General features: G+C 38.6%; 1 protein-coding gene across 6 annotated transcripts in view; it reads left to right on the top strand.

Annotated features, from left to right (window-relative positions):
• Positions 1-25,731, top strand: part of MACROD2 (mono-ADP ribosylhydrolase 2) — an 855,789-nt gene that overhangs the window by 370,605 nt on the left and 459,453 nt on the right. The window lies entirely within an intron of this gene.

Here is a 25,731-nt window from a genome sequence, read left to right as displayed (position 1 = left end):
ATCAAAAAGCAGTATTAAAATCTTACCCAAATGCTGATTTTGCGTTTAAACAGTCAAATAATATACTTACAATATAAACTTCATTTCTTACATATTGATGAATTGCATTTTAATGCAATAGCAACAGGTTAAGTTATAATTTTCCAAGAGTTAATACTTTGCTTCATAAAATTGGGCTTCAAGAAAACATGTTTTTTTATTGAAACTATTCTTATTGTATGGACAGTTTTGCTTTCTCTAGAAGGCCTAGGAGAGAATTTTGGGTGATTAAAGTAGAGCTTCAATTAAAAGTACAGATATGTTGAACATGACTTAAATGTGGGTTTAATTGGATTTTTAAAATTATTTCAGGTTAATTATATGTAACAGAACTTGATAGTAGCAAGACTTATGTAAACATTCTGATGAGATAGTTCTTTTCAAGAATACTATTAATGCTATTCTCTGCTTCAGTGACAATATCTATGGTGAGTGCAAAAGCAGCATGCTATAAGAATGTGTGTTTTAGAATTTCTTCCAACTTGAAGGATGTGGTATTGTGTGGAGCCTCTCTCTGTGTTAGCTCCCTTCATGCAGGATGGGATGAATGAGAAGGAGGAGACTCTTTGGATTCCAGACCTCGAGCTGCCAGCCATAGGTTCCTGAAGCACCTTTACCATCTGAAGTTTTGTCATGTTGGCTTATTCTCTTAAGTCTATCTGAAGACTGGTTGGTTAGTGTTAGTGAAATATTTGCAAAGTTCTATTCTAGTTTCTAGGACAAGAGCATTATTTTGGTGACTTCTTTAAAAATATGCTTCCATATTTGAGTTTATTTGCCTACACACACATACACCATGTATATTATTGACATTGCATCCTATATAGAGTGATCTATATTTTTAACATCAAAACAGCGATGGCAAAAATACAAAAATATGTATTTTTCCGTAGTATTGGCAGTTTTAATTTATGGATGACAACTCCAAATTGAATAGAAAAAGGGACATTTTCAGAAGACAGTGATGTCACAGTAATATAATCTGCACGTTGGATGTAATATTGTATATACTGCATTGTAAATATTCCCTTCCAAGAGGAATGGGATATCTATAGGCACTTACCTAAAACTGTTATTAATTGTTAATTTCTAGAGTAACTGATTATTGTTGTAAAGACATTTTTTTTAAGTCTCCAGTATTGGACGAGTCAGCTGAAAATAACTGTGTGACATGCCTGAAACAGATTCAGACATCTCTGCTGAGCACAAGGAAAGACCTGAATACCAGGATTACAGATCCCACAAATCCCCTGCTCAGTTTTACAGAAGGATCAGGCAGTTTATGTATGCAGTTAATCTATTTTCACTTCAGTGCAGCTATTTGCAGCTGCAGCCCCACTTCATAGGCAGATCAGAAGCTACGCTGTACTATCTCTTTGGCCCGTACCATTTTTCTTGGAAGGCTAATTGTTTAGCTTACGGTATGTTTTATTTTCTCAGGGTAGGCTTAGAAATAAACAGAGCTCAGACAAGTAAACCTTGCTCCTGGCAGAAACTCAGCCGTGTCTGGGGCAATTGGAAGAGCAGCTAGAGGAGCCCAGGCATTGCAAGTTTAGCTCACCAGGCGTGCCTGGGTGGTCTGTCCACATGTTATTTGGGGACACTTCCACGGATCCTGTTCAGATGTTTTCTACAGCCAGTGCTTGAAAGCCCTTCAGCTTACTCTAGCTGGAGATGCAGAGGGGGACTGTCAGCAGGACAGGCAGGTGAAGCAGGTTTTCCAACTTATCCAAAGTTAAGAGGATAACAGCCTCCAAAACCACGGTGCCTCTTTATTTTTTAAACATCACTCTCAAGCTGTCTTATTTCACAAAGAGCAGTTGCCTTTACTGCTGTCTAGTACATGCACATATCAAGGGCCAAGCCTGTCTGGAAGTCTGGCTCTACATTTCAGGGAAAACAAACTCAGAGCCTGGCTGCTGCTATGTAGCACCTACAGTAGCTGAGTAGTCATTTGGGAAACATGTTCCATAAGGTTTCATAAAATTGCAGATGCTCTGATGTTTTGCTGAGCTAGGAGAAAGTTTGTTGGTGAAATCAATAAACTCTCAAGTTTTCAAGTCATCAAATGACTTAAAAATGAGAATGTTCTTCTTTTCTGATAAAGAAAATGTTCAAATATTTCAAAGCACGAAGTGATCAGGGCTCATAGTATTGGAGGTCCTCTTGTCATCTGTACCACTTTGGGAGGTGGGACCAAGTCATGGCTGTTAGGAAAATTCCACATCAAAGCTTCAGCATGCCTACACAAACCTCTTGTGCATGAAGACCAGAATGGGAAGGCATCAACTTGTGTGTTTTCTTCCAGGAAACCAAGAGTGTCCCCTGCCATGAGCTAGTGCACACCCGAGGGTGATGAGACTGCTACATCCAAACACAGTGCCTGACGAGCAGGGCTCAGCCAGTGTTTATTTGTTTGGGTGCAGATTTTCATCACATCAGCCCTTCAACATTTGCATATGCAAACAGGAGATCTGAAGGGTAACGGCTGTGAAAATACATGCTTATGACCTTACCTTACACACACTATGTGCAGCCTTGGGATGTGAATTTTGTATGGGTTAAAAAAATTACAAGCACACATACATAGGCACATTGTCGAGTTTCCTACTTTGTTGTGTGTTTTTTGGACTTCATTAGCTTCCATCCACAAGTAATTAGATGTACAGTCCAGAAATTCTTAAGAGTGCCCCATTTCTTCTCCTATCACTTTGGATTCTGATCAGCTCTCTTGGAGCTCGGCATTTAGTGCAAGCTCCTGCAATTAAGCCCTTCCCCATGGCATTTTACCACATGTTGTCATGCTACAGCGCTGTTTACTTAATCGCCTTACTTTGCTAGATGGCAAGTGTTTCATTAGGAACTGTGAGGAATTTTTTTATAATGCAACATAATCTAATGAGGGCTTGTCTCCAGTCAGAACACGTTTGCATTTCTGGTTGATGTGATTATGTAAGTAAAGCTTCAGTATAAACTGGACTAGGAAGTCTTTTGCACACACATTTAAAAATAAAATTATGTTATTGCTAAATGAGTACCTGCAAGGCTTTGTATGGTTCATTTCATAGCTCAGCTGTGAAATAATGCAGAAGACTTTTCTTTTAAAAAGTTCAGACAACCAATTTAATACGTAAACAGTAATTCTTTGGAGAGATGCCACAGCTGTGTAATATTAGGGTCATTCTTGTTTTATTGTGGACAGACTTAAATTTAGCATCATGTCATAAAAACATGATGCATACTTCTAATTTGAACTATAAGTTGACACATTTCCTTCCAGATATTTGGACTGAGTCCTCATCTTTGATTTTACTAAGAAAAAAGTTAGTGGTGGGAATTGGTTTAGAGAATGTGATTCAAATTCATTTGCTTGCAAGAGCCTTGATTCAGTGTGTAATCTAGAGTTTGGCACTGCTAATAAAAGTGTAATTATTTACCAAATGGCATTAAAGTAGCACCTGTGTTAAGGGCTAAGCACATGTTGAATTATTTGGATAAAGATAACCCATGCTTTCAGTTTCTCAATGGGAAAATGCTGTGACTTCCTATGGGGAGCACAGATATGTTCAGCTTTCATTTCCCCACTGTGTCCCCTTCACCTCCTTTTCCAGACTTTGTGTAAATCTCTGAGACAGATTTACTCTATCTTAATAAGAATGAAATGCAGATTTCTAGGTGATAATTTGCTTGCAAATGGGCAACTTAATATTTGGAAATGTTTTTACATCTTATTAATCATATATAGTCAAGAAATAGAATTTTGCAACTTTTTTTTCTTCTTTCTCTCACTTCCTGTGATTTTTGGTCTCCATTTTGCCCTTTTCCCACTTTTTTTGTCTTTGAATTAGCTTCCTCAATTGCATACATTTTGTACGTGTGAAGTGTTGAGTGGTGAATCTCCTTTTGCACTATTTCCCCCCATTCTGCACTTGATTTACACGCCAATGTGCAGCCCCATGTTACCAGGCTCCAGTGTGCAGTAGATTTGGCTTTCACACATGGCAAAGGCCTGGGGAAGAACATCAACTTCCACTTCAGTGAGTTCCCATCATGTGCAAAGCTCACGTAAGTCACTATGCAAAGAAGTGGAGATGGAAAATCCATTTCTCCCTGCAGCATGCAGAGCTGGAAGTGGTGAGCTACAGAGGAACCCAAGTAAGACACGTAGGCCAGAGTATTCATCATCTGGACACATTTTGATGCTGCTTTGTGGCTTTATTTTTAAAAGGAAAATAAAAGGAAACAAACAAAACAAAAACCTTCACAAAACCCCAACTCCCAAGCCTTTATCTCCCTGTGCCTGAGAGCTGTGAGCTGATTTTCTGGAAAAATATCTGAAGTATTTGGTGCTAAACTTCCTTTTAGAAGAAAGTTTGAAGTGGCTTTACAAGATATGTGCAGTCCTTGATAGCAGCAAATGTTTAAAGTTTCCCTAAATGAGGCATTCTTAGCCAGGTGATGTAGCTTGTTGTTACACTGAAATACTAGAATCACGAATTCCTTATCTATTCCTGAAACTCCCATTGCTGGATTCCAGATGTGGAAGTTAATGTGTTAAAACAGTACTGCTTTTTTTCCATTCTGTGGAGTTTCAGGTCTTTTTTGTACTCCACCTCCTCTGCTAAGATATGATTTATGGATTCCTGAACATCATCAGGAGCAAGCAATGCCCTGTCCCAGCAACCTCATTTTGATATGATTGTATTCATACTCAAGATTAACACCTCTATTACAATTTGAACTCAACATTTTGCTCTGCCCCTACACTTCAACTAACAGGTGCCTTTAGGACTTTTGCCATAATGATTTTGAACATCAATTAAAAAATGTATTATAGGCTGATTTAATAAGTATCAGAAGCATTGAAAGCAGGTACTTAGTTTTCCTAGGTGCAGGTTCTCCCAAGCCTGTGGACAAGTTGTTCTTTGCATGTATTTGATGCCAATTTAATTTACAGACTATATTAAAATTATATGAGTAATTATTAATTATTATGAGGTATTAGAAATGCATACATTTAATAATAGGTATATCGGATTCCAGTCAGTTAGCGTTTATTACCCAGAAGATTTTCCCTTAAACAGTGGAAATATGTAGCTTGCAAGCATAATTATAGGCTATGGTTTCCTTCTTCTGATGCTGTTCATGGATTGGTTAGTAGGAAATCAGGTGTATCTCCATTCCAAGGACACCCTTGAGCTCCTGTACATGTACTGCACACAACTAAAGCAGGATTTGAGAGCCTGTTTGTATTTACTTCCAGCCCATACTGTAAGATGTTGTGTAGACTAAAGGGGTACAGAATATATTTTTTAACATACAGATTTAAAGTGTAAGGTAACTGCCTATCCTTTTGTTTCTTCCCACCTCTTCCTTGAAAAAACCAAACCTGTAAGAAACAGGTGGGAGAAGTAATCATTTGAGTTTCATATTATGGTATGGATGGCCTCAAAAGGATTTTATAAATTTATGGCCTCTATCAGCCAAAGTTCTGCTTTTTCATAGCATTACAGTGGGTTGGCTGCCGAGCTCTCTGTTACTGTGCTCTACTTGAGCTGTTTGGAATATTACTTTGAGAACTGGAAGGGCTCCGGGGTGCTAAAACCGATAATGAGATTTTTCTTCACTTGACAAGATGAGCAGGCCCATGTGAAGTATAAGGCAGTTGTGTGGATTGATGGCAGACGGGTTTCAATCACAGAATGATGTTGTGATTTGCTTGTCTTTGAGGAAAGATGCCAATGGAATTGAGTTTCAAGAGGATAATTGCAGCTCAAATTCTCAGTTCAAATTTTTTGCTCTTTTTAAAAATTATTCTTAAAAAGATTCCTTGCAGTGATTCAGTGAATTCTGAGTTCTTCAGAAACTTTGTTTATAATTTGTCTTTCTGAAAATCAGAGTAAAAGGTGGTATATAGAGCAAAAACTCCAATGGTCCAAAAATCTTCATTTTAGAATCTGAATAATCCAGGGTACCCAGTCCTTATCAGTAAATATTTCCAGTTGTAAGTGAATATTATCCTTCAGTGTGGTGAAGTGACCGTGGTTCTGTGTTCTGATACCTCTGCTGTGTAGGAGTCTCAAGGCTGGCTAAGTGATCCCAGCTTGTTATTTCCCCCCTCCGAGACAACCTTCCCTACTCAAGCACCTGACCCTCTTAAAAATCAGGAATTAATTGAGACTGTAATGCACAGTCCTGTCATTTTAAGACATTCCTGTTACTTTTGTTAGTTGTAATCATTCTTTTGTACAATTCTGAGCTTCCTCTACTTATTCCTTCTTCTGAAAGGATACCATATCTGAGTTGTAGGAAGCTGAGTTTTAACTCTGAAATGATGCTAGTGTGATTCAGCTATGTTCCAGGATATGAACTGATAGATTTTGTTATGCTAAAGTTCACTTTTGATCTGGAAATCAAATTCCCAAGATGTCTGCAAAGAAATTTAAATTCCTTGAACAGAATTTTGTTTTCACCTGCTCCAAACCAATCATCTGGAAGCCTGGCATACTATATTCAATAGAGTGAGAAATTTTTGGTATGTATATATGTAGTGATGGGAATAGAAATGTATCTTTTCATCACTTCTAAATAATCTAAAGATGATGGACATTAACCCTGGGACAAAATTCAATTGAAGCATACCAGTCAAGATCCAGTTTAAGTGATTTTGATGCTTTTCTTTCAAATTCATTGGTTGGCAGTGGGTAATTCTTTAATACAAAGCAGTTGTTTTCATTTGTAATGTTAGTTACAGGAAAATTTGTGATATATTGTACTTCTTCACAAATATTCAAGTGCTCCTCTGAAAAAAGGTATGCAATAAATAATGTTCCTTCTTACAGAGTGGATATGAATACACTTATTAGTATAATAAGAAAGCCTTGAACTAAAATTATTTTGGATTTTCTAAAAGTATTTTTACTTGGATTTTCTAAAAGTATTTTTACTTGGGTTTGGAGTTATGTTCTTTAATGGAAAACTTTGTCTTTTGCTATATACGGTCTTGTCTGGAAATTAGCATATGACAAAATGTCTGCTGTAACTACAAAAGAGATATATGAAAGACAGAAAATTTATCTGTATTAAATCATTATGCTTTAATCTAAAGTATTTATATGCCTTTTAAGAATACTGACAAATCTGAGTGTCTGACAGTGTATAGTGGCACTTGCATTAGCTTAAGTCTGCAAATACCAAAATCAAGAAATAAGGTGCAGGGTTTTTTCAGGGTCTAGTGATTTCTTTTAATTACTTTAGACTCATGGCTTCTGAAAAAATGGGTTATTTTATTTCTCAGGGCTACTGTTACATAACCTCCCCCAAACCCTTAGTACTATAGTTTTTTTCCTAAGTAGGGTTAAAACACACATGGGAGCTTTAATGTCTAAAGAGATACGTATTCAGCAAGGACTGAGTGCAAGAGCCTCGGAGCTGGAGGAGTCACGGCACTAGCTGGAGTCACCAGCAGCCTTTTATGATCTTCTTAGGCCTCATCCTGGTGAGCACTCGTTCCACACATCTGGACTATCATCCCTGCAGCCCTGTTCTAGCCCAGTAACAATTCCCTGCATGGGAAAGCACAGTCCCAAGCCTTTTTCTTTCAGAGACATACTCATGCTCTAAAAAGTGAATGTAGAGGATGTATTTGTAGAAGTGAAGCTTTTGTATTACATTTGTCTCAGTGACTCAGATTCAGTGTCATGTGCACAAATAATTTGTCTGTAGCTGGCTATTCTTCCAAGAGTGACAGAGTCAGGCTTTGTCCTTTCTAACCAGCTAAATATCATCTCCTTCTCTGGCCTCAGACTAAATTCTGGAGGCACGTGCAGGAGATCTCAAGCTAGGAGGAGTTAACTTTTCACCCTTCAGGATAAAGTTGCACTTAGAAAATTTGAAAAAACTGAGAATCAAATTGCTGTTTTCGCTTTGATTCAAACAATGGTAGAAATCCTGTGTCCATTAAGGAGAACCTGGCCTCAGAAAACGTGCAGGTAACAATTTCTCCCTGCTCTGCAATGGTGCAAGGCTGGTACTGGATTCTGTCCCTGCATTGCTATATAAAAATACCTTATCAGAAGTGGTCCAAATTAGATCGGATTCTTAGTCGGTGAGGGTGACATGTCAGAAGATGTGAAATTCCCAGTGAAATAACTTGTATATCAAAGAGTGAGATATGCCTGCATACATTCTTGTGTACAGTGCGAACACCCACAGATCTGCTTTTATTGCCTTCTTTCCTCCAGTTGAGATCCTGTGAAATCCCACTCAGAGGGGGGCAGATTTTATGACTGGATTTTATTTTATTGTTTCTGCTTGTGCATTTGCTCCATATATTTTTGAACTCCCTATGTATGCCTGCATACTGTGTTAGAAATTTAGGAATAAATTTACAAATAATCTTCAAGAAATCATTGCAGTGCAATGCTTTCCTTCAGGAAGGCTTTTTGTTCCTGTCTTTGCTTTTTGAAAATGTAGAAATAGGCTGAAATCCTCAAGAAAATATATGAGAAAATTCATTTTGCACTTAGTGTAGATTTTAAGCTGTGGTTAACAAAACCTTAGTGTCTTATGCAGCACAGCAGCTTCTCCAGCCATACACATTCTCTTTCAAGACATTCCACCATGAAGGATTTTGTTGTTGGTGGTGTTTTTATTTCTTCGCTTTTTAGTCCCCTCTTTATTTTGCAAATGTGAAGTGTGGTATATTTTAATTCCTTTGCTCCCTGGGAATGTTAAAGCCATTTGCTGTTCTAACTGATCCCTGCTTGGAGTGTTTCATTACTGATGCAATCTCGAGGTGAGCATTATAAAGTGAAGTATTATTCTTGATCTCACTGCGAAGCTGTAGGGAGTCAAGCTGCAGGCAGCCAATGTCAAAATCGCCTTTTCTAAAGGTTTTTTTTTTTTTTTTTTATTTCCCTTAGAGTGAGGGTGAAGTGCATTTAAGGCTGTGTTTGCTGATCTTGAAGCTTGGGATGTAACAAGTAAAATGACAGAGAAAAATATGACCTTGCAAAGAATAAGACGAATAAAATCTACATGAGCTTTGGGAATAATGGAAATGAGGCACAGCCTGAATGAATGAGACTGTTAAAGGTTGCCATTCCCTTCAAAAAGGTTTTTGATACAATATGAAGCTTCTAACAAACGGTTAAGAAAAGACAATTATGGTACTATGCATAGGGTTCAGAATTCAAGGTGCTCAGACTTGCTGCAGTTTGACAGCCATAGAAACCATTTCCATTTAATCTATTTAATAAGAATGAAAGTGTTTTCGTGCTCTAAGTATGTAGAATATTTAGTTATTAATTTAGTCTTATACTGTTTTCACTGCTGAGTATTGAGCATATTGTGGAAAATTAATTATCTTAACGCATACCATACTTATGAAGTATTGATTTGCCTTTTCCAGTTAGAGAAAATTGTACCTTTCTTCCCTCTTAAATTGAATTTTTTTCTACAGAGGAGTTAGACTGGAAAATGCTTCATGAAAAGCCAGGATTTTGAAAAGCAGGGTGTATTGAGCGTATCTTTTGAAGCAAATTTGAAATATTTTGGGCAGCTTTCTTTCACTGCCCCTCTTGTAATGTATCAATCTGCTAAGAAATTATGTAGTGCATCTTCAGCCATTAAGGAATGGGATGATCATGATGATGATGATGAGAGTGGTTGTTATTATTATTATTTTTCTTGTTTAATCATGTCCAAGCTTCTTCCTTTGTCCCTGTCTTCATGTAACTGAACTGCTGGGTTTTTTTTCATTCTAGAGTGGCTGGTTTTGGAAAAGGGAAAGAGAGATGGGAGTGGGAAGCAAGTTGGTTGGTTTGATACACGGGGTTTGTTCTAGTTGGATTTGGTTGGAGTTTGTTTCCTTGGAGCAAAATCTGTAGCTTTAGAAACAATGGAAAAAGAAAAGATATATGTTCACTTTAATTTTCCTGTTGATTTTTGCTTTCTATGGCAAATGCTCCTCAGCACCTCTTGTGAGTGGCACCAGTTACACATTGGTGCTCATCTTCCAAATCCTCTTGTTTTTCCACTGTGTGTAATGAACCCTCCTCTCCCTGTGTTGCCCTGCCGTGCTTTTCCTTTCTGCTGTTCTGCCAGATTTCACTTGTGATTTCTGTAGCTGACATATGAATGCTCAGAATTTCAAAACAGCCCACGGCTGCAATTAGCCATTTGTCAAGGTGTGCATAAAGCACCAGGCTTGCTCACTGCAGTTCTGTCCTTCACTTGATCTGCTGACACACCGCAAAATTATCCTCTTAGCTCAATGAATGAGAAAAGTCCCACAGCAACAGAAGCCTGTCTGGGTAATATATAAAAACCCTATTGTGTGCATTCACCCTTCCCCCCTCACTGTAGAGTTGTTTTCCCCTTTCATCTTTGTGTTTCTAAAGGCAATAAAAGCTTTGTCCACCAGCAGTTATAAATATCTGCTGTGCCACACCCCCAGTTCAGTGCTATTATGCTTTGGCTTGTATGGCTGGAACCCCACGAGGCATTTTCAAGTATCTTCTCCATCCAGCTCAAGCAGTTCTCATCCCTCCAGAAATGTCTTTCTTTAGCTTATAGGACAGAAGAATGAGCTCCCTTCAGAGCTTAATAGACCTCTGCTTCACACAGCAGCTCAAGGGGTGATGAGGTAGTGTAATGAGAGCACAGGCAATCCAAGCTGGAAGTAAAATACATTTTCTCTGTGTTGTGCTCAACCTTTTCTGCCCTGGGGCTTAAAAACTGAAATTGACTCTTTAATTTAGCATTCTCCTCCGTACACTGAAATGCTGCTAATGATTTGAAGAGTTAACAAGAGGGTTAGCAAAAATGATGTGTCAGATATGTGTGAAGCCATAAAAATTCTAGAGGCAAAAAAATTTGAGTCATGTCAATGGATTTTGAAAATACCATTTTCTGTCTACAGGAGGCCAAGGAAGAGAACATATTGAGGTTTTTTGTGTCACAGTATTTTTACAAACTCCTCATTAAATCAAACAAATTAAAGATTGGTTTTACCACAGTTAGTGTGTTACTACCCTTATTTCTTTAGAATACCAAGATAGATGAATTTTGATGTTTAGAAAGAATCTAGAAAAAATTAACGCAGTTCAAAACAGAGATATTTTTGAGGTTTTTTATCTCTTTTTTTCTTTGTTTGTTTTTCTGTAGAAGCAGTGCTCTTGGACAAAGGCTGGGATTTGTGGTTCACCAGTTAAGTTGTTATTATAAATGGGACATGTGTGTCAGTTTTTCTGATTTTATTTTTCTTTTTTCCCCATTAGTTTTTATTGGCAAGCTTGCTGTGCATCATGAGCTCAAGGTTTCAAGGAGATTAATACCCATTTCCAGAAACATAGCAATTTGTTATGATTTGTGATTCATAAAGGTGGCTATTTACACAATCTAAAAATGTTGAATAGGGCATATATTATTTAGCCTAATTTTTTTTAAGTGCTATAAAGAAGTTCATTTATTCAGTAAGAGAGTTGCTTTTCATGATGACACTTTAACATCTGTTTCCAAATGATATCTTCAGCTCTGTAGCAATACTTAAATCTACTTTGGAATTGGAAACTATTACATATTAGCAATGGCATATGATGCAATTCTAAGTTGTCCATGTGTATTTAAAATAAGATTGATTTAAACTAGTTTCTTTTCTAGGGAACTACAACTAAAACTAATTTTTAGTGATCCAAATGCATTTAAAACTGGTTCATAAAATCCTCACTCAAAACTACAAAACTCGGAAATCTTTCAAAGCCAGTTTACTCCAGCATTACTGTCATGGCTGAGAAAGCCCAGCTTTCTGACAAATATTTGGTAGGCTTTTTTTTTTTTTTTTTTCTGTAATATTGCCTGTTCTTAGCTCTCAAAATGCAATTTAAAAACAAATTCTTGTGATATATCCTTTGGAGCAAATCAGCTGGAGATACAAATGAGAAGGTAGAAGGTGTGGGATTTTAACAGAAAGCTTGCAACTAAGAGCAGATCCCCAAACTTGCCTATATGCACCTGTGTTCCACACACCTGTTTTGGGTTGTACAATAATGCCTGGTCCCAAACTGGTTTCTGGCTGGTTTTAGCTGTATGGGCCCAGCAGAGGAAACAGTCCTGAACTCATCAGGAGAGTAGATTTCTCTTCTTTTTTAAGGAATGTACTTTTGGCAGCTACTCCCATCTTGTCATGGAGCTTATATTTGGCTGGACAGCATATCTATTATCTGTCTTCTTCCAGTTAGGAAAAGAGCTGTTTCAGTGCTGCAAAGCCTCTATTTTTTTGGAGTGGGAATGAGAAAGGAAGACAGTGAAAAGCCAGTTAATCAGGCAAAAGATGATCTAAGCTTTTCTTCTGCACTGGAGGACAATCACTATTTCAGGTTTTGGACTTGAAGAGGGTATTTCAAAGGTATACAGGAGAGATGCTCAGTACAATGGATAATACTTTGGGAGTACTTCTTACCTGGGAACTCCACTGGTCCTTCCTTGTGACCTGCAGGCAGGGCTGAATCTGTGCTGTGTTGTGCCCAGTGTTTTACAGACCCATGGTGTGATGGAAAAGCAGCCAAATGTCCTATTAGATCCCATTATCAAGGCAAAGGAAGACGTGAGTTGTTGCTGTCTGATTAACATCACAGTAAATGGGATCTGTTGAGTCTAAACAAAATTTGCTTTGGTCTCCACTTTTGAGCATACCTTTATTATTTTTAATGGATTGAAGCTGACAGGAGATTTGTGTAAGAAGATTTTGCAGAATTCTAATGAGAATGAGTTCTTTGTCAGCGTGCGACAAAATCCCGAGTCATTCACAGAATGTAAGATGGTGTTAGTGTTATCCAAGATTATTTACAGAATATTTATAAATGGTTAAGTGGTTCTCTGTTGTGTATTAAAGACATTTGTGGGCTCTGGAAGCCCTGAGCCAGCAAACAGCCCTCTAACTACAAAGGGAGTGGGTAATTACTGTCAGTAATCCAGAAGGAGCTGGAGAGGGCTGTGTGGGCATGGAGGCTGTACACTGTGCTGGGAAGGGCAGAGGTGAAGAAACCAGAGAATCACAGAATATTCTGAGTTGGATGGGTCTCAGAAGGATAATTGAGTCCAACTCTCGACCCTGCACAGGGCAGCCCCTAGAATCTATGTGCCTGAGAGCGTTGTCCAAACATTTCTTGAACTCCCTCAGGCTTGGTGCTGACAACATCGAGCCATTCCTTGGAGCCCTGTCACTGGTCACCACAGAGAAGAGATCAGTGTCTTGACCCTCCTCTTCCCCTCATAAGAGGAAGTTGTAGACTCTGATAAAGTTTCCCTTCAGTCTCCTCCAACTGTACAGACCAAGTGCCCTCAGCTACTCTTCCATACAACTTCCCTTCAAGGCCTTTCACCATCCTTGTGGCCCTTCTTTGGATGCTTTCTAATAGCTTAATGTCTTTTCTATATTGCAATGCTTAAAACTGCACACACACAGCACTCAAGGTGAGGCTGCACCAGTGCAGAACAGAGGGGGACAAGCCAACCCTTACCTTGGGTGTTGGACACCGAGCAGCCCGTCAGCATTTCCCCAGGGGAAAGGCAGCAGTGGCAGCAGCAGGGTGTTGTGCAGGTCCAGTGTAGCTGAGATATTTGATGGCCATTCTTGAGCACACCTGCTTCTCTCCCAGCAATTGCAGGTGTGCAGTGACCATGTGGTTGGCTCTTGTCTGAGGGGGTAATTGTAATATCTTGTATGTAGCCTTGAGCAAATGTAAACTTCTGCAAAGGCAAGAAATACTGCATGAGGTATTTAATCCTTATTACACACGTAGCCTGTTTTCAATACCTTTCTCAAGTCCTTTTCTGCTATCTGGGAGCATATGGGCACTGCTAAAATAATTTATTAAGTAGAAAGCAGAATTTTCCAGCTGCCTCAGTAGTAGGCTTCAATTTCTGGGGTTCGTAGATTTGTGTAAAATTTATCTTATCAGTGTCTCATGTTTTGATGACTATTTAGTAATAACGGTCACCCACACAGTGTGCTGGGACACCATGCTGTGTGGTAATGAGCACTCCCAGCGTTCTGTAAAGGCCTCAATTAATCATCATACTGCCAATTAAAAAGGCCATTAGAAATACTGTCTGCAGCCATCAATCCTGCATAGCTGCTCCAAGAGGTGCATGTGTAATGCATTCAGATATGCACACATATGCAGACTCCTTTTTCTAGGTCGATATGACCTGGCAGAGCAATTGGGCAAAATATATTGGCAGTGGCAAGGAATTTATATTCTGTCTTGCATCATATCTGTAGCTAGGTCCCAAATTTATTCTGATCTGCTAAATCTTAAATCGGGTTTTAGTTCTCCAAGTATGACCTGGGTCATCATGTGGCACAGTTACACTCAAGCTCTCTTTGGAGTTGCATTGCAGTATAATCAAGGTATGATTTTTAAGGCCTGCATTCATTAAATCCTTTAAGAACAGTGCTATGTTATCCCACAGTTCCTGGTGGCTTCTTGTTGTTGCTCTTTTTATTAGGAAACAGACCTCGTGCTTTGAGCAAGGGTCTACAAATAGTTAAGGGGCTGTGGTTCTGGTTTTTTGTCATAAAACATCTGCCTAAGTTGTTCCAAATTACAGTGAAGCTCTGGAAGCTCCTGTTTTCCCATGCTCAGCAGAGGTGAGCTGTGCTCTGCAGGAAGAATGGAACTGGATGGGACAGATTTTGTAGTAAGTGCAAGAAACTGGAACTTAACACAGGATTTTTCTCTGCTGTTAGCAAATACTTTATGAAATAAGTAGCAGATATGTTGCTATCACCCCGTTATCACAGAAGATAATCTGCTAGCTCTGTCTTTTACTTCTAGGTACCAGAATTTTGATAAGTGGATCTTGTAATGGATGATATGGATGTCGGCATCAATGTGCTGCTTCATAGTGGGATATCAGTTTGGATTTTTAGTTTACAGAAACAATGCAAGAATCCAAACAACCAGTTTACATCAAAAAATAGTAATCCAAACAAACCAATTCCATATTTTTGCAGTTTCCAAATCTCAGAAAAATTACATACAGAGGCTATGCATTAAAAGAAGTTCAGAGAGTTACAAATAGTCACAGTTTTGCCTGTCTTTGCCTCTGTATATGATTACCATAATTTAGTTTTTGATAATGTGATCACAGAGCTCAAAAGATTTTTTGAGTGCAGAAAAAGTTCTGTCTCTAGGAATCAGGCTTGTGGCTTCACGAATCGGGCTTGTGTGGTGAAGGAGCTCAGTGTCTGGTTTATTTGCTGAAATCATGAGGTGGGGGTTGTGTGAAGATAAGAGGTAGAACTGTTATAGTTGCATTGCATGGCCATCGTCCTCTCCTTGATGGAGGACCTTGGTGGCATCATCACTTTGGGCAGACAGCACCAGCTGACATTCGCATTCCCAGAGTGAAGAGCTGGAGGCCCGGGTAACCATGGTTCCTACAGCTGCTAGGAAATCCGTGGGGAGATGCTCTGAACCCCATAAAATGCTAACAAGTGCTGAATGCCCTTAGTGGGTGGACCTGCTGGCTTTTCACACGGGCATGCCGGAATTCTTGGAGTCCATTGACCTTCGTCTTGTGTGCCCCCGTATCCCAGCTTTTATCCAGGAAATGATAAAATGCTTTTGTCAGAAGGGAGTGGGAGAGTTTGCAAACAGTAAATAGCTTTGTTGTAAGTAGTCACATGTTAGCATGTTGATCACCAAGAAAACTTCATGATAGTAAGCATTTTACATTCAGAGCAAAATCCAGAGGGTTGTTACAAGGCAGCCAGAAATCACAATAAGGGCAACTATTGACTAATTTCTTTTAATTCAGTGAGACCCTGTGTTTGTCATGTGTAGTGGGGCAGAGGAAAGATGCAGCTTGTTAACAAATGTTCAGAGCTTAAAAGGGTGACATTTAAAATTAGCGTATTTGTAATAATAAAGGAACATAAAGCTTGTATCTGTTAAAAGGAAATTTAAAAATGAAGCCTCTTTCCTGCCCTTTAATTGAGTATATTATGATTATGTTAAGTCCCAAAATGTGTCTTCATTATTCATTTCCTTTTTACCAGAATGTAAAATAACTGGAGCTTGAGGGTTTAGTGTATTAAAAAAGAAGTAATGATTTTTCATTATAACTTCTGGTAGTGTTTTAATTAAAGGTATTAGGAGAACTGTCATGGGTAACACATTTTTAAATTCTCGTACATTGTGCTGAAGAATATCGAGGAAGTGGATTATGTGCACAACTTGTTCACTCACAGTGAAGTAGACCAGATTTTGTTATTCTTTACTGCTTATCACCTGACACATGATCATGTATATTTACATGGCAGAGAGGAAGAATAGGAGTGTCTTTGTGCGTGAGCTCTTTGCAGTTCTTAATAAATTGAGACTGTTTTTTGCAAAGTTTATTCATTATTGTTTATTCACACTAGAAGAAACTGAAACTACCAAAAAATTTGACAATCATTTAAAGTTAAGACCAAGAAAACGATTTACCTGTCCTTGTGGCTTTCTTAATGTGCTGTTTTTGCCATGTCTGACAAAACACAATTTGTAATTAGCTTTGAGAATTGACAATCTGTTAAAATACTGAGAAGGCTAGACAGGCTTCTATGACTATATATGTTAAGGGTGGAAAAGTCCTGAGGGACCCTCTTTTCCTTCTGACCTGAGCAGGTCAAAGGCTGGCTTGGCCCCATCAGCTGCCAGGTAGAGGGGGAGGCATCACCCCTGGCACTGCAGCTGAGCCCCAGCCCTCTGCTGAGATCCTGGCCACTGCCCCCAGCCCAGTGCAGCTTTAGCCACAGGCTGTAGACTGACAAGAGGGTCTCCTCTCCCTAAGTGAGCTGAAAAAAGACTATTCTAGAAGTGATAAACTGACTGAATTTCTTCTGCACGTTGTTAGTAGGAAATAAAGGTTTATGGGGGGAGGAGAAGTGTTCTAAAGGTTTTATTCTGATTCTTATTATTCTTTTTTTTTTTGTTACTGTTAATCAACTTTTCTTTATACCCTTTTAAAGTTTTGAGCCTGCTTCCTCCTAATCCTATCTCACAGCAAGAAATGTGTAAATATATCCTAGTGGGTGCACTGGAGTTTAGGCAGCACTGAACCCACCACATTAATTAGTGTGTTAGCTGGAAAATCTCAAATTGGGGTACCAAAACCACTACAGAAAATTAGTGTTTCTGCCCGATTCAAACTGAAACCACCACACTTTTCTTTCTCATTTCCCCCCTTGTGCCTCCCATGTATGCTCTCATAGCTTGTTTCAGCCTGTATTTGCATGTACCACCTCCAACAAAGGTTTTTGGTGATTCATTCTGATGGCCCTTGCTGTTCTGTTGGATTGATATGGTGTTACCTGCCTGGCATCCTGGGATTTCTCTCTGCTGCCTCAGTGATGAGGTGCTACCTTTCTGCAAATTCCAACAACTTAAAAGAGTAACCCAACAGAATTCTTTGCAAGCTTCCCCTCATCTGGTGATCAGCATTTTAAGCCAGTGTTTTCTCGTTTTTCTTGGAAAGTTTCCATGATGTTACTACCTGTAAAACAGTGTCTGAAATACTTTACAGGAATGATGATGAGTAGTACAGAGGAATGTATGAAAATTGCACTGCTTGCTATTTGGAGTGAAAAGTTTGTGGTTTTAACCTCCAATATGTGAATGAGAATAGGATGGAGGAAACAACTGGGGTTGTCCCCAGAAATTTTACTGTAATATTTTTTGATATAGATTTTGAAAGGCTTAAACTGTAAGCTTCTAGGAGGATATTTTCAAAGTAGAATGGTGTTTCCACCCAGGCATCTGTGTAAGCAAGGAATGTCACCACTTTAACAGCTGCCAGTGCAGCTGACCTGGGTTTGAATGGAAAGATCTTGTTGATTGACGTTTAAACAAAATGTTAATTTGTTTACGTGCCATGTGGTCCCAGTGGGACTTGCCTAGATGACCAGATGCCTTGAAAAGCCAAAGTTTAGGACTGTTACAAGGAATTTGTGCATTTTTTCTGTTTGTACTATTGCTTTTTTCCAGCAGATCTGATTCACTTATAAGGTAGCTTTATGTAGATCTTTTTACTTTCACATTTAGCTGAAAAAAGTTAAACTTGTGCCTAAATCTGGCTGCAGTTACTGTCTATAAACATATAAACCCAATTATTAGGTAAATCAGGGTTGTTTATCAGGGAGCAAAGTATACCTCTGAAATAATAGAATATGCTGGCTCCTCCACTTGGATGAGAGGAAGAGCTGTGTGGTTTTACTACTGTTGTGCTCTTTTTCAACAATTAGTAAATAACCTGAGTTAACTTTTTCCTGTTTACTTTTTGAGTTATTTAGCTGGCTGCTGATTAACCAACCATGCTGAAAGCTGGTGGGAAAATTTGTTCAAATGGTGCTATTTTCCTTTTACTACTTTTTTTTTTCTTTTTAGGATCTCACCTCATTACAAGGTAGGTAGGGTGGCTGTGGCCTAATTATTTTTACTGAGATAATTAACATCCATTCAGAAATGTGGGTCTTCCTTGCATTTTTTTCTCCAGATTAATGGTTCTCAAATTTAGTTACAATAATACAATAAATGTAAATTTATATTCCTATGAACATAGCAAAGGGAGCATAAAAAATTTCTTGCTTATTCCCATCTGTGCTTGGTAGGAGTGCTGATATATTAGGTCCTGAAAATAATTAGGTCCAAATGTTTAATCAAATACAAAAGTTTGTCTTTTCTTATTACACAAAAGCAAACTATTTATCTTGCAAGTATTTTAAGATTTATAGAGTCCATGTGAAGAAATTTCTGCCCATTAATGCACATTATTAATGGATGCCTCTGGTTCATTTGGGAATTTTATGTGTAGGAAACAACATCAATAGGCTAGCGTGTGAAAATTTGTCTAAAGTGCCTGCAACATTGTTTACTGAAGTGCAGACGTAGAGATTTGGCAATGCCAGCACTTCAGCAGAGTGCCCAAGGTGAAATTTTATAAATTATACGTCGGGTGATTCAGCTGGTTATAACATTAACTAACTGCATCAGACATAATAAATAGTATTGTAAAAAGTAAATAATATAATTGCTTGAAAAATTCCTAAGGCTAAATTGTTGTTATAATTAGTATTTGTTGAGGTGATATGAGATGCTAAATCTGAAAGAATACAATATTGTGTAGTGTGTCAACTGTCATGTCAGTGGGTGAACTCTTGTCATTCTGCTGCCCCATCTAATCACTCCAAGAAGAAAATAAATTTTGAATAGCAGACTATATCCTTTTCAAAGTACCCTCAGTTAAATGTTTTCTATCTTGCTACTTGAGAATGTGTATATGCAGATAGAGGCACACATTCTCAGACATCTTGGAAGACAAAACTAGAGTCTCTGCAATTTTTGATTTAATGGCTGTTGTGGTATCTCTCAGTTATTAGCAGTTTGGCACTCATCAAGACCAGCTTTAGCACTACTCTGGACCATTGAGTAAATTGAAACTCTTGGCTTGACAGCAGATTTCAGAGAAGTGCAGTGAACTGTGGGAACTGGTTAAAATCTCAGATAAGATGGAAAAACAACCCCCAAGGTGTTAAGTGTCTATACAGTGAATTTGAAGGCAATTTTCATTTCCTTGTCAATGAGATGAAAATGGAGCTCTTTCTGTGAGAAAGTGGGAGAAAGCAGCCACGCAATGTAATAGCATTTTGCAGGAGAGGTAATGTCCTCTCCCATAGGAAGCAGGAGAGCAAGCTGGTGTCTGTCACATTCCTCCCCTCCACAGCTGCACATTAAGCTCAGGCTGCTGTGGGTAGAGGGCCAGGCATTGGGGAAGTGGGGAGAATAAATGGCTCTTATGGAGTTTATTCCCATTATCCCTTCTGCAAAACCAAGGGAAGCCTCTGATAATTCACTGCTGGTTAAAATGATACATCCAGTTTTTACCACCTCATGCATTTTCTTTTGATATGTTGAGCAAAGTGAAGGAGTGTTAAATTGAAGCAAAGGCAGAAGAGGGGAGGAAAAAAGGAAGAATAAGCCCTAAAGAGCGAGTTGTACAATGCCAGCTCTTAAAGCTAGATAAAATGCTGTTCAAAATTGCTGAGTATGAAGCAAACATCACCTGGATCAGCTTTCCAAGCATGACAGTGTGACCAATAATTCAACCTGACAGAGAAGCCTTTTCAGGAATAGAAATATCACGAATGCTCTGTTCTGCTTATGCACCAGAAATGCAATATGTGAGCTGGGACTTCCCTGACAGCGTGCTGTCTCTCCTGGCCTGGCCTTTGATGAGCATCTTCCATGGGAAAGCTCCACCTTTCTGATCCCATTAGAGGAGACAGCCTCTGTCTCTGTGGTCCTTTTTGCAACCTGTGTGCTTTGTGAGCCACGCCATGCACGGGGGATTTGTTGAGAGACGTATTGGGACCTCACATGTCACAGGCAGGCTTGTTACAGATGAAACCCTGTTGACAGAAAGGATTAGCTGCAACCAAGAGAGACAAGAAGTCATATATTTTAAAGACAATCATGGTACAAAATTTTGATTATTTATTGGGCAAGTAAATAGTCAGGGCTTTGTGTTATTAGAGATTCTGTACCCTAGGAAACTGGCAGTGATTTCAGCCTGGTGCTGCCAAACTGTACTCCAGAATCTGAGGTTTCATATGAAGGAGGGGGGGAAAAAAGCAAAACAGACAGAAAACCCTCTATACCCTGCAGCTGCAGAGAAAATACTTAGAAACTCACTGTGACCAGGGTTGTGTTCTTGTCTTGAGTCAGCAATCAGCTTAAAGCAATACCTTTGAGAAGAGCAAACTGTGCTGGTCATTTCAATGCGTGTGAGGTATGAAGCCTGACATGTTTACAGAGCAGCTAGCTAATTTCAGTGCTTTTTTTTGGTGAAAACCTCAATGTCATGCACGCTCTACACAAGCAACATAACTTCTTCTTCCCTTCTTCTCTTCCCATCCAACAACCCCCAAAGAAAAAGCGGGGGAGAGGGAAAAGCAAGCAACTTTTCAAATTGTGGAGAAATGGATAAACACGGGGTATTTTCTTTGCCCACCAAAAAAATCTTTAGTTGTATCCAAACTCTTGAAAAAAATCAAAACAAAACCCCCTTCTTCCTTCTAACCCTTACTTTCTCTGTAGTACCATATGCCCCAGCTTACAATTATCCAGCTTTTCTTACATTCCACTTCTGCTCTGACAGCTATACGATGTACAACAATTGCACAGAGTCAGAAGGCAAATCTGGGAGGCACCAGGAATAAAGAATTTGGTGCCAGTTTAAAACAAATGTTGTGAATATGGAAGTAAATAACATAATTAAAACTGGATACTGACGGTGTTTTTTCATTTTTGTGTGTCTGTCTAAATGTCCAGAGTCAAATTCAAGTAAACAGTACTGTGAATTTACCTTTTTCTTCAGCTTTGCTGAATTTACATTTAGAGGCTGCAAAATGCAGGGGATCTTGAACTTCATGCTCATGATCACCCCGAGGAACCTGTTAATCAGTGGAACTATTGTATGGTTATATGGCTTCACATCATGTTTGAGCATTGGAGCTCAACATGAGAAAAGTACTGTAATTGCTCACAATTAGTACTGGGTAAGACTCAGAAGGTTTACTTAAGAGTCCCCTCATGTCAGATTCATATCCAAAATGTATCTGAAGTATCTGAACAATTTAAGAGTCTGCGAGGTAATACTTTGTCATTGTGTAAGGCAGAAGACTTGTGTATGAAAGGGCAAGGGGATTGTGAAATAATTACTGGCTCTGCATTTAATTTGAGTCAATGAAAATGCCAGAATGATTGAAGTGTTTATGCTGAAGATCAAGGAGTTATATTGAAATAGGGTAATCAAAACCAGGAACATCTCCTTTAAAAATTTTTAATATTTCTGAGGGAGGAGATAATGGTGGACTATCAGAGTATAGTGAGGGGAGTGTTGGAAGGAAAGTCAGGATCAGAGGTCACACCTGTGTGAAGTGATGGTTTGAAAATGACAAGTAAAAATGGAAATATGCTTCACTTGACAGTGATGAATGGCTTTCTTGACCTGAGGAGGAAGACTAGAGGTGGCTTTGCATTGTGGAGATGGTAATTTGATAGTGGCAATTATAGGTGAAAAAGTAAGCCAGTAAAAATACCATGGGGAAAATGCCTGCTCTCAATTAGGTATGGTACTCATGGTCCTGGGCCTTGACTGCCAGGGTAGCTGTGCTTTTCTCCAGCCTGAGATACTTTCAGTTTGCCATTTTTATGTTTTCAGTGTGATTCTCTCATCCCTAGTTTCATTGCACCTGCTCCCAGTTTACTTAGTGTTTGTTTGTGATTTGCTTACCTTCAGCACAGGAATATTCTGCATCACTCCCCTGAATTCTCCTTCTAACAACACCAAACCTCATGAAGTTGGTGAACTGCTGGGCCTGGCTCAGAGTCAATATTGCTAAACCTGGGACTGTACATAGAGTTTCCATGATGTGGCAGGTGGGATCAGTCATATCTTGCTCACACACCTCTCATATCTCAAGGGCAGGGAAAGATTTTTAGTGGCCTATAACTGTGCCTCTCTGCAGGCAATAAATGCTAAGAGTCTCAACAGCTTTTACATACTGAGGCAAAAAGTATGTTATAGGCTCCTCACGGCCCCAGTTAGAATATGAAGTATAGATTTTGAGGTTAGGAGAGATTTACTTGCTTAAAAGAAATTCTGATCAAGATGAATTATGAAAATGGCAATATATCCTGTGTTTTAAACTGACTATTAATGTGGAAGGCAGAGGTCCAGGCAAACATGAGTGGCAGATTGAACCACCTACCTTTATGTACCTTCCTCCTCCATAGCACTCAGCAGGAGAAGATGAGGAATCCTGAACCATGCAGGGTCTTCCTAGAGGCCCAAAGGGTCAAAAGAGCTTCAGACACCATGTGCATGGGTTTTATTCCTTTTTGTGTAAGTTTTTGACCACATAAGTCCCTTATGTACATGTGACATCGAGCCACTTCTCAGCTAAAAGTACTGAGTACATTGCAATTTAGTATGGTACAATTAATCATGTGTTTGGGCACAACAAGTTTTATTTTGTTGTGAAATAAGGTGGCTGGAAATTGGAAATAATAAATAGTGAAGGGCCATGTTTAGCACAGTTCTTTTCTTCTACAAATCTTTGTAAAAATGAACCAAAGGTTTCTTCTAAAGAGTTGAGCTACTTGCCAAGTTCCAATCTGTATGCTATCATAACATCAGTTTGGAGACTCTCAACTCCAGTGACCCATTTGGAGAGCACTTATATCCATAGTTCTCCCTCTTTCTCCTGCCCTGGATGTGAAGTCTGATTAGTGTTTAGACATTGCTTTGAGATAATGATAATGTGCCTTTTAATTAGCATCAATATTTCTAGTCTTTTGGGAAATAATAATGTGCTTCCTTTTTACTCCTTGACTGTTGACAGATGGCCACTTATTAAACATCATTAAATCCTGATATCAATCATTTTTGTGCTTTATAAAATATGCTCATCATTTAAAGGAAATGATAAATATAGGAGGAAGATTTTCCACATGGATTGTGTAGACTTTGATGCAGTGCTGCAGCAGTAATTGATGGAGGGAGGCCTTGTTTTTTAAGACATTATAAGTATAATCTCTGAGGCCTTGTTAACTCTTTTTCGGTATATATGTGTATGTCAGAAGCAGCTCTCGTATGGAAGTAGCCTGAATGCTTTAGAGACAAAGCCACTGTTTCAACATTTAAAAACATGAACTCTTAAGAAGCCTGTCCTTATATGCAGCAAACATTTTGTGCATTTACACAGGAATCCATATTGTATGTGGTTTTGTGAATGCCATGAAAAAGTGAAGATGGATTCCTGTGCGTCTGTTATTTGCAGCTAGGCTTTGTTTGACTTGATGTTCTTGGCAAGAGCCTCCAATTCATTACTTGTGAAACTTTGTTTAATGGGTACAATTACGATCCGCATTGTGCCCTTGCTCATCTTAATAGCAGTATTAATTTGCAGGAAGGGACAAAAATCATCTTGCAGAGTTATCAAGCCGTGTTTAGACTTTCTGAATGCTAATTAATTCAGAGCTCAAATGCTGTACCTGCTGTTTAAAAGGCTGGCAGCTTGTATTCATCACCTGAGTGACAGCTGTTCCTTGCCTTTTTTACTCTTAGAAAAAGACTTGGGAAGATTAACTCCTTCCCATGCTGATGACTGCCATTTTGAAGTAACATTTATGTTCAACATTTAAATGTTAAAATTTTCTGTAACAGATTTGTTGATTTTGACAGCACATTAGAGAAAGGATTGGTGCCTGTATGTTGTTAAGAGAAATTGCTAAATATTTCTCTAAATAACTGTTATTTTTTTCTGAGCAGGGCAAAAAAACACCAAACAGTCACAGTGACATTTGATGCCAAAACCAGATCCTCCATGTAAGCTAAAAGAGAAAGAATTAAAATATGGAAAAATCAGATTTGAACATTTATTATGACTATGGAATCTGAAGAATTTTTCTCCTGGTATCAAACACCTTTTTTAATATTTTCTATCAATAAAATATTTATTATTTGCAATCAAATTTGATGTTCACTTAGGCCATTTAAGTGTCACAGAAAATAGAAAAAGTACACTTTTATACTTTATATGTTGCATTCAAAGCTCATTGAGTTGCTATTTGTTAAACTGGACTTGCCTGCTCTAGGAAGAAGTGGTGGTAGTCTTTGGTAGTAAAGAAGGAGGCTTAAAGGCATGCAGGTGGTTTTATTTAATTCAATCTGAGAAAAATATCAGCTGGTCCAATGCAAATGTTCATATGCAGGTATGGGAAGGTTGCACAGTTTGCCTGAGTGACTGAGGAAGTGGGATAGGAATATTGGATTAAGTTCCTTCTTTTTCACAGAGGAACAAATAGCTAAAATATATATGTTAGCTACATTCCTCCATTCCTTCCTGCCCCAGATCAAAACACCCAAATAATACTGCATTTTCTTTTTGGAGGAAGCATAAGACAAATCAGTAGTTGTTTCACATCAAAAAGTATTGCAGAGCTACTGACACCAAACAAAATTCCACAAAATCTTCCAGTTAGTATTTTAGGGTAAATACAAAGTTTATTCTTTTGCCATTTTAAAGACCTACAAAGTCTGGTATGTGTTTTTCTACATAAATATTTCAGACGTACAGGTGTGCAGTAGACGTGTCATAATAATATAAAATTTTCATTCACCTTTTGGAAGCCCTGTATCTTTAGGGAAACTCAGGGTGGGCTTGGCTAATACCTCAGAGCTTTGATTCTGCTCACATTGGCTTTTATGCATTCTGACTCAGTAAATCTCATTAAGCACATGCTGAACTTCAGTATTCACTGTTCATTCTGTTGACTTCAATAGCAAATTAAGCACATGCTTAAATGTTGTTCAGAGCCTTAGAGAAAGGTGATTAAACAAAATAACAAAGCTATGCTATTGAAATATTTTAACTCATTAAAATCCAGTGGATTGGCTGATACTGATTCACTGAAAACTCTGTATTGAAAGTGAAACAATTTCATTATAACTGGCTGATTGTCTTGTGCAGCTTGGAGCACCAATGTCAGGATATTAGATTCGTATTGCTGTGACAATACCTTTCCTTTCCAAGGTCACCTTGTGACCCTCTGTTGTATTCTTTCAGACAATTAGTTG

The sequence above is a fragment of the Lonchura striata genome, chromosome 3 (genome assembly GCF_046129695.1).
Source record: "Lonchura striata isolate bLonStr1 chromosome 3, bLonStr1.mat, whole genome shotgun sequence".
Taxonomy (NCBI): domain Eukaryota; kingdom Metazoa; phylum Chordata; class Aves; order Passeriformes; family Estrildidae; genus Lonchura; species Lonchura striata.
This window is presented reverse-complemented; position numbering and strand designations above follow the sequence as displayed.